Source organism: Bos taurus, chromosome 8 (assembly GCF_002263795.3).
Source record: "Bos taurus isolate L1 Dominette 01449 registration number 42190680 breed Hereford chromosome 8, ARS-UCD2.0, whole genome shotgun sequence".
Lineage (NCBI taxonomy): Eukaryota > Metazoa > Chordata > Mammalia > Artiodactyla > Bovidae > Bos > Bos taurus.
In genome coordinates this window covers 7,202,383-7,212,552 of record NC_037335.1, presented here as the reverse complement: position 1 = coordinate 7,212,552, position 10,170 = coordinate 7,202,383, and positions in this window count along the sequence as shown.

Sequence of the window (10,170 nt, the reverse complement as noted above, 5' to 3'; positions counted from 1 at the left end):
ATTAAATGCCCCACTTTATTTTTTTTTCCCTTTTGTGTCTTAGCTAAAAAATCGTGCAACCCTTTCCGTTAAAAATGTATACTATTGAGAAATTAAGGAAGAGTCTATAAGAAAGATTTTTCAAGGACACTCTCTGGCCTTTGCTAAGCAGGATTTAATACAGTTTTACTGTCAAATTCTAGCTTTACTTTTTTTCTTTATGAAGTTTCACATTTTACCCTTCACTTTCCCTCACTTTTATTCCACTTTTATTTTTACTCAAATCTTGTGATATGATGGTTGGATGTTGGGATTTGGTGGGCGGTCAGGAAGGTACAGTCTCTGAAGTTATTCCAAGTTGCAGTCTTAGGCAGGTAAGTGTAAACAGTGGGACCCAGATGTGAGGTCTGATTCACAAGTGATCCCAGCCCTCGTCCAGAGGGAGTGCCTGCTTAGTGTTAGATATGCATTCACCCTTCACAAGTGATAGTGTTTTCTTTTTCTCATTTTTCTCCTAAGTATGGTGTGTTCCCATCTGTGTACCTGGGCATCAGAGTTTGAGGACCTTGTGTATTAAGGCTTTATTTCCATAGGGCTGATAGGGAAGTGGAGAAGGAAATGGCAACCCACTCCAGTGTTCTTGCCTGGAGAATCCCATGGACGGAGAAGCCTGGTGGGCTGCAGTCCATGGGGTCGCACAGAGTCGGACACGACGGAAGCGACTTGGCGGCAGCAGATAGGGAAGATGAGATTGGGTGGACATTAGGTATTTGGTATTAGCATGTTGGTATCTGCCATTTCACTCCCAGACAACACCTGGAGGGAAAATTTCTTAGGATTTTTTCCAGTTTTTCCTGCAAGTACTTGTTGGGGGTTCTTGGGTGTAAACTTAATTTGCCTGTGTCTCTCTCAGGCTCACCTGCTCTCAGACTTGGCAATTCAACTCTGGTTGATTCTTCCTACCAGCTTGTGTACCACTCAGCATCTTATGTCTCGGGTGAGCAGATTGGTGGATGCAGTGTGCTTCCACGTTCCTGTTTTTATTTCCAATTTTTTTTCCATGGAGGTTTTTATTATCTAATTGAAGTTATTAATTTACATCTTCAAGGTGTTTTTCCTATTGTGAGGGAGGGAGAAACCCTATTTCTCCAAACCTCTGAGAAGACATCAGAACGTAGCAGCTGGTTTTTTTTGCAATTTTCCTTCTATTTGGGTTGAATCTAAAGCATTTTTCAGTACTGTGTCTTAAACAAAGCCATTTTTCTCTGGAAAGTCAGCTGACCACTAGCTGTGTGAAGTTATAATCAAGCAGAGAGTAAACTAGAAAATAATGGTGAGTTCTAAGTTCCTATTTTCATCTTTGCAGGATTAGTGTAATCAATTTTTATGAACAGAATGCTTACAAATAAAAAAAAATTTTAACTTTTTAAAATTAATTATATGACTCATAACACTAATTTCAAAAGCAATGTATTTGTTTAGACAGAACCAGAAATAATAATTTTATACTTTAATTCTGTATCCCATATTTTGCAGTGGGTAATTTGTCAACAATGGTTCTATTTATGATACCATAAGTTAATATAATATTATAAATCAACTTTTAAAATGAATGATACTATAAAACCAGAGTTTAACGAAAATCCTAAACTTAATAATTCATGTTAATATCAGAGGGGAAAGTGTCATTTCAGATCAAAACACTTGGTAAGACACTGAGAGGTATTACCACTAATTCTACCAGTGGATTTTATTTATATGTATGTTTTTATCTATATATAAATATCTATAGGTCTATAGCTCAGTCTCAGCATATCTGGGTCTTTTTATGGGTATTCTAAGGTTAAACAAAGTAAGTTATGTTTCCCATTTCTTAAATAATTTGAAGTGTGAGAAGTCCTCAGAGGAACTAAACTCTGTCATCTTATTTCTCAAACTTCACTAGCCCACAAGCTTATCTAAAAAGTCAAAGAGTGTGTTTTGTGTGTGATCATGTTTATTATCAAACTATGTGTAATGTTGTTTTGTGAAGCTGGAAACTGTTTAAGAGGTCAAATATTTTAGTTAATACTGTTATGATATTAAAAGATAGAGTTTATATAAAGTATTTTCCTTGTTATAATATCTGACCCAGAGCAACACTGAGTTTAGTTAACTGCTTATGATGTGTTATCCAACATTTTAACAACTCCTCATTTAAATTCCAGATGAAAGATCCAGGATTTCTTTCTTGTTAAAAATTCACCATTGGCTATCCTACAGGAAGAATGAGTAAAAAGCCTCCATAAAAACACATTTTTATTGTCACAATGCAACTGATGCATCAATGATCAATTGTTATACTGATAAATACTGCTCCCCCCCAAAGCCTCTCCTCAATCATTCAAATCCATCAAAAAAAGAAAAAAGAAACCATTTATGTCCAAGATCATCACAAAAATGGCAAGACTTACAGTGAGGGGTGCATTATTTATTCTGTAGCTGCACCAACAATTAACTCCTGTGACCCAATTTAACATTCCTCTCTCTTCTCGACTGAGTTTCATCAGCTAATTCATGAGTTTGGTATTTAGCAAGGTCATTTCTCACAGGTCAACTCAGCTTCTATTTCATGGAGAAATTAAGATTGTTATAGAAAAAAATCTGAATTTTTTTCTTTTTTTACTTTCAAAACATTTTTGAGCATCCAAAAGAGAGGACTTCAAGTGGAGAAGAAGGGAATGGAATTAAAACTCAGTGGAGGGGTTGCATATAACAGTACAAAATTCTCTGACCTGGCCCAAGTTGCCTCAGAAGTAGAAAAATCCGGTTATTGTCAGGGAGTCCCAATTCTTGAGTATGTGTACAGTTAAACATGGTGCCAGTATTCTGTTCCTGTAGATCTTTCTTTGTCAATCAAAAAGTGCCTGTTGTGTCCAGAGGCAAGGCGACCTTTTATGAGTTATTCTTCCTTTTATCTTCAAGTGTAGGTTTTCTAAGAACAACTTTCTGGATATTGACCTTAGATCACCTGATGTAGCCACTTTCCCTTTTTTCCTATATAGATAGCTGAAAAATAAACCTTATAACCCCTAGGTAACAGAGAATAGGGCTTTAATCCCGGACAGTAAGTGGGAATATAGAAGAATAAACCCAAATATGACTTGACAGCACCAACCTGATCTATTGGTTCTGATTAAGTCATCATGTTGGCACTTACTATACATGTATGTGTATATAATATTTATAATTCTCAAATTATAAAGTTAAGAACACATGTTGAGATAACAAAAATATTTTGGTCCTTATAATAGAGGATCTCAGTAAGTATTTCAGGAACATAGTAATGAAAACTTTGCTAGCATGAAAACTATAGTAGTCATTATAGAAAGGGTTTTTAGTTTGCAGTTATATGAGATAAAATTACAAAAGTCAATTATATGTTTTTGTGACAAAAAATTAAACAATTATACATTTATAATACAAAACAGTAGTGTTTATTGACACATTATGATCTATTTAAATTTATTACCTTCATTAATTATAGCTGTTCAATAATTTATATGGTATTGAAGAGTAATAATTTACATCATTTAGAATAATTTTCATGTATAAACAAAGATAAACTTTCAAATTATAAAATAAACTTATAAAATGGACAGATAAATGTAGAACATTTCAGAGTTTATCATTTTTTTCAGTATTAGAAATTATTTACAAGGTCTAATTCAAATGAGTTCTATGGGACAGCCATGCTTTCTACCCTTAAACATATTATGAGTAAGCTCAGTTTTATCATGTCAAGAAAGTACAATTATTACTAACCTAAAGCATTTATTTTTCTTAAGTTTTTGAAAGTCTTATGCAATTCTTCTAAATAAATTTCCCATCCATAGCAAATATATTTTTTCCACTTACAATTTATGAGAAAATAATGTTATACAAGTTTTTAAGAGAATATTACAAAATAAACTCTAGATTTTCCCAACAGTACTAATCAAAATAAATCAACCAAAGCACTATAATTAAATCACAGAAACAAAGTTGTGCCTTAGGCAGCATTCAATAATTAACATGGCACTTAGCTTGTGTCTGGTGGTTTTCCCTACTTTCTTCAATTTAAGTCTGAATTTGGCAATAAAGAGTTCATGATCCAAGTTGCAGTCAGCTCCTAGTCTTGTTTTTGCTGACTGTATAGAGCTTCTCCATCTTTGGCTGCAAAGAATATAATCAATCTGATTTTGGTATTCACCATCTGGTAATGTCCACGTGTAGAGTCATCTCTTGTGTTGTTGGAAGAGGGTGTTTGCTATGACCAGTGCATTCTCTTGGCAAAACTCTATTAGCCTTTGCCCTGCTTCATTCTGTACTCCAAGGCTGAATTTGCCTGTTACTCCACATATTTCTTGACTTCCTACTTTTGCATTCCAGTCACCTATAATGAAAAGGACATCTTTTTGGGTACTATTTCAAAAAGGTCCTGTAGGTCTTCATAGAACCGTTCAACTTCAGCTTCTTCAGCTTTACTGCTTGTGGCACAGACTTGGATTACCATGATATTGAATCGTTTGCCTTGGAAATGAACAGAGATCTTGGAAGAAAAGTTATGACCAACCTAGACAGCATATTATAAAGCAGAGACATAACTTTGCCAACAAAAGTCCGTCTAGCCAAAGCTATGGTTTTTCCTGTTGTCATGTATGGATATGAGAGTTGGACTATAAAGAAAGCTGAGCACCAAAGAACTGATGCTTTTGAATTGTGGTGTTGGAGAAGACTCTTGAGAGTCCCTTGGACTCTTGAGAGACCAACCAGTCCATCCTAAAGGAGATCAGCCCTGGGATTTCTTTGGAAGGACTGAGACTGAAGCTGAAACTCCAATCCTTTGACCACTTGATGTGAAAAACTGACTCATTTGAAAAGACCTTGATGCTGGGAAAGACTGAAGGCAGGAGGAGAAGGAAATGACAGAGGATGAGATGGTTGGATGGCATCACCGAATCAATGGACATGAGTTTGAGTAAACTCCAGGAGTTGGTGATAGACAGGGGGGCCTGGCGTGCTGCAGTCCATGGGGTCACAAAGACTCCAACACAACTGAGTGACTGAACTGAACTGAACTGATTCTCTTGTGAGGTAGATCCGATAATCCACATTTGATTGGTAAGGAATGAGTGATAGGTAATTTTCCCCAGGCAGGTGGCTCAGATGGTAAAGAATCTGCCAGCAATGCAAGAAACCTGGGTTCAATCCCTGGGTTGGGAAGAATCCCTCGAAAAGGAAATGACTACCCATGCTGATATTCTTGTCTAGAGTATTCCATGGACAGAGGAGCCTGGTGGGCTACAGTCCATGGGGTTGCAGAGTCCACATGTCTGAGCTATTAACACTTGCACTTTCAGGATACTAACAGGTACTTAACTTTTCATTAGGCACAAGGAAGACAGGCTCTAGAGCCCATGTCCTCCCATTGTTTGCTGTGCTGCCCCTCAGGGCATGTTGTGGGAGCCACGTGCAGCCTGCAAACCCCCCCTCCCACCATCCATGATGTACTTACCTTATATAGGTTTGAATCATTTGATTAAAAAAAATAAAAGCAAAAATAAACAAATGGGACCTAATTAACCTTAAAAGCTTCTGCACATCAAAGGAAACTATTAGCAAGGTTTGAAAAGACAGCCTTTAGAATGGGAGAAAATAATAGCAAATGAAGCAACTGACAAACAACTAATCTCAAAAATATACAAGCAACTCCTACAGCTCAACTCCAGAAAAATAAATGACCCAATCAAAAAAGGGCCAAAGAACTAAATAGACATTTCTCCAAAGAAGACATACAGAGGGCTAACAAACACATGAAAAGATGCTCAACATCACTCATTATCAGAGAAATGCAAATCAAAACCACAATGAGGTACCATCTCACACCAGTCAGAATGGCTGCGATCCAAAAGTCTACAAATAATAAATGCTGGAGAGGGTGTGGAGAAAAGGGAACCCTCTTACACTGTTGGTGGGAATGCAAACTAGTACAGCCACTATGGAGAACAGTGTGGAGATTCCTTAAAAAACTGGAAATAGAACTGCCTTATGATCCAGCAATCCCACTGCTGGGCATACACACTGAGGAAACCAGAAGGGAAAGAGACATGTGTACCCCAATGTTCATCACAGCACTGTTTGTAATAGCCAGGACATGGAAGCAACCTAGATGTCCATCAGCAGATGAATGGATAAGAAAGCTATGGTACATATACACAATGGGGTATTACTCAGCCACTAAAAAGAATACATTTGAATCAGTTCTAATAAAGTGGATGAAACTGGAGCCTATTATACAGAGTGAAGTAAGCCAGAAAGAAAAACACCAATACAGTATACTAATGCATATATATGGAATTTAGAAAGATGGTAACAATAACCCTGTATATGAGACAGCAAAAGAGACACTGATGTATAGAACAGTCTTTTGGACTCTGTGGGAGAGGGAGAGGGTGGGATGATTTGGGAGAATGGCATTGAAACATGTAAAATATCATGTATGAAATGAGTCGCCAGCCCAGGTTCGATGCACGATACTGGATGCTTGGGGCTGGTGCACTGGGACGACCCAGAGGGATGGTATGGGGACGGAGGAGGGAGGAGGGTTCAGGATGGGGAACACATGTATACCTGTGGCGGATTCATTTTGATATTTGGCAAAACTAATACAATTATGAAAAGTTTAAAAATAAAATAAAATTAAAAAAAATAAATAAAAAGCTGAGATAGGGACCTCGAATAAACAATAAGGGAAAATTACATTTTTCTTGAAAAGTTTTTTTTAGTAGCTTCTTCTTTTTTTTTTTTTTGCCATACCACACAGCATGTGGGATCTTAGTTCCCCAACTAGCAATCAAACCCACACGCACTGCATTTGAAGTGTGTAGTCTTAGCCACTGGGCCACCAGGGAGGTCCCATTAACCCCCTTCCTACTTTCCAGTTTAGACCTACTTGTCTGAGACTTAGGCTACATTTTACTCATTTGAGGATACCTTCAGTTCAGTTCAGTCGCTCAGTCGTGTCCGACTCTGCGACCCCATGAATCGTAGCACGCTAGGCCTCCCTGTCCATCACCAACTCCCGGAGTTCACTCAGACTCACGTCCATCGAGTCAGTGATGCCATCCAGCCATCTCATCCTGTCATCCCCTTCTCCTGCTCCCTATCCCTCCCAGCATCAGAGTCTTTTCCAATGAGTCAACTCTTCGCATGAGGTGGCCAAAGTACTGGAGTTTCAGCTTTAGCATCATTCCTTCCAAAGAAATCCCAGGGCTGATCTCCTTCAGAATGGACTGGTTGGAACTCCTTGCAGTCCAAGGGACTCTCAAGAGTCTTCTCCAACACCACGGTTCAAAAGCATCAATTCTTTGGTGCTCAGCCTTCTTCACAGTCCAACTCTCACATCCATACATGACCACAGGAAAAACCATAGCCTTAACTAGACGGACTTTTGTTGGCAAAATAATGTCTCTGCTTTTCAATATGCTATCTAGGTTGGTCATAACTTTCCTTCCAAGGAGCAAGCGTCTTTTAATTTCATGGCTGCAGTCAATATCTGCAGTGATTTTGGAGCCCCCCAAAATAAAGTCTGACACTGTTTCCACTGTTTTCCCATCTATTTCCCATGAAGTGATGGGACCAGATGCCATGATTTCGTTTTCTGAAGGTTGAACTTTAAGCCAACTTTTTCACTCTCCACTTTCACTTTCATCAAGAGGCCTTTTAGTTCCTCTTCACTTTCTGCCATGAGGGTGGTGTCATCAGCATATCTGAGGTTATTGACATTTCTCCTGGCAATCTTGATTCCAGCTTGTGTTTCTTCCAGTCCAGTGTTTCTCATGATGTACTCTTCATGTAAGTTAAATAAGCAGGGTGACTATATACAGCCTTGACATACTCCTTTTCCTATTTGGAACCAGTCTGTTGTTCCATGTCCAGTTCTAACTGTTGCTTCCTGACCTGCATATATAGATTTCTCAAGAGGCAGGTCAGGTGGTCTGGTATTCCCATCTCTTGAAGAATTTTCCACAGTTTATTGTGATCCACATAGTCAAAGGCTTTGGCATAGTCAAGAAAGCAGAAATAAATGTTTTTCTGGAACTCTCTTGCTTTTTCCATGATCCAGCAGATGTTGGCAATTTGATCTCTGGTTCCTCTGCTTTTTCTAAAACCAGCTTGAATATCAGGAAGTTCATGGTTCATGTATTGCTGAAGCCTGGCTTGGAGAATTTTAAGCATTACTTTACTAGCATGTGAGATGAGTGCTATTGTGCAGTAGTTTGAGCATTCTTTGGCATTGCCTTTCTTTGGGATTAGAATGAAAACTGACCTTTTCCAGTCCTGTGGCCACTGTTGAGTTTTCCAAATTTGCTGGCATATTGAGTGCAACACTTTCACAGCATCATCTTTCAGGATTTGAAATAGCTCAACTGGAATTCCATCACCTCCACTAGCTTTGTTTGTCGGGATGCTTCCTAAGGCCCACTTGACTTCACATTCCAGGATGTCTGGCTCTAGATGAGTGATTACACTGTCGTGATTATCTGGGTCCTGAAGATCTTTTTGTGCACCTCTTCTGTGTATTCTTGCCACCTCTTCTTAATATCTTCTGCTTCTGTTAGGTCCATACCGTTTCTGTCCTTTATCGAGCCCATCTTTACATGAAATATTCCCTTGGTATCTTGAATTTTCTTGAAGAGATCTCTAGTCTTTCCCATTCTGTTGTTTTCCTCTATTTCTTTGCATTGATTGGTGAGGAAGGCTTTCTTATCTCTTCTTGCTATTCTTTGGAACTCTGCATTCAGATGCTTATATCTTTCCTTTGCTCCTTTGCTTTTTGCTTCTCTTCTTTTCACAGCTATTTGTAAGGCCTCCCCAGACAGCCATTTTGCTTTTTTGCATTTCTTTTTCATGGGGATGGTCTTGATCCCTGTCTCCTGTACAATGTCATGAACCTCAGTCCATAGTTCATCAGGCACTCTATCTATCAGATCTAGGCCCTTAAATCTATTTCTCACTTCCACTGTATAATCATAAGGGATTTGATTTAGGTCATACCTCAATGGTCTAGTGGTTTTCCCTACTTTCTTCAATTTAAGTTTCTGAATTTGGCAATAAGGAGTTCATTATCTGAGCCACAGTCAGCTCCTGGTCTTGTTTTTGTTGACTGTATAGAGCTTCTCCATCTTTGGCTGCAAAGAATATAATCAATCTGATTGTGGTGTTGACCATCTGGTGATGTCCATGTGTAGAGTCTTCTCTTGTGTTGTTGGAAGAGGGTGTTTGCTATGAGCAGTGCATTTTCTTGGCAAAACTCTATTAGCCTTTGCCCTGCTTCATTCTGTATTCCAAGGCCAAATTTGCCTGTTACTCCAGGTGTTTCTTGACTTCCTACTTTTGCATTCCAGTCCCCTATAATGAAAAGGACATCTTTTTTGAGTGTTAGTTCTAAAAGGTCTTGTTGGTCTTCATAGAACCGTTCAACTTCAGCTTCTTCAGCATTTTTGGTGGGGGCATAGACTTGGATTACTGTGATATTGAATGGTTTGCCTTGGAAACGAACAGAGACCATTCTGTCATTTTTGAGATTGCATCCAAGTACTGCATTTCGGACTCTTTTGTTGACACTGATGGCCACTCCATTTCTTCTGAGGGATTCCTGCCCGCAGTAGTAGATATTTAAGGATACTTTAAATGCCGTAAATATTCAAGCCTTTCATTAAATACATGCTCCAGTATATACTCTTAAACAATTTCATCTCTTATTTCCCAATTTTTCTTCTTTTCACACTGAAGTCAACAAAGCTGTTTATTGTCTCTGAAGTTTACGAACCCATCTGTGCCTTCATGAATTATGTATTTCCTACTGTGAATGTCTTTTCTCTCAATCACTTCCGGTTCAATTCTACACTGGCTGTCATAGCATCTATAAAAGCTTAGCCACTGGAATTCTTATCTGAGACACAGTAAAACCAGTATTATACATATATAAATATATATACAGATTAATAAATATTCTCCTTATATCTGTACTTCTGTCTAGTTGTATTATGGGCAGTGTTAGTTGCTCAGTTGTGTCCAACTCTTTGCAACCCCATGGGCCATAGCCCGCCAGGATCCTCTGTCCGTGGGATTTCCCAGGCAAGAATACTGGAGTGGGTTGGCATGCCC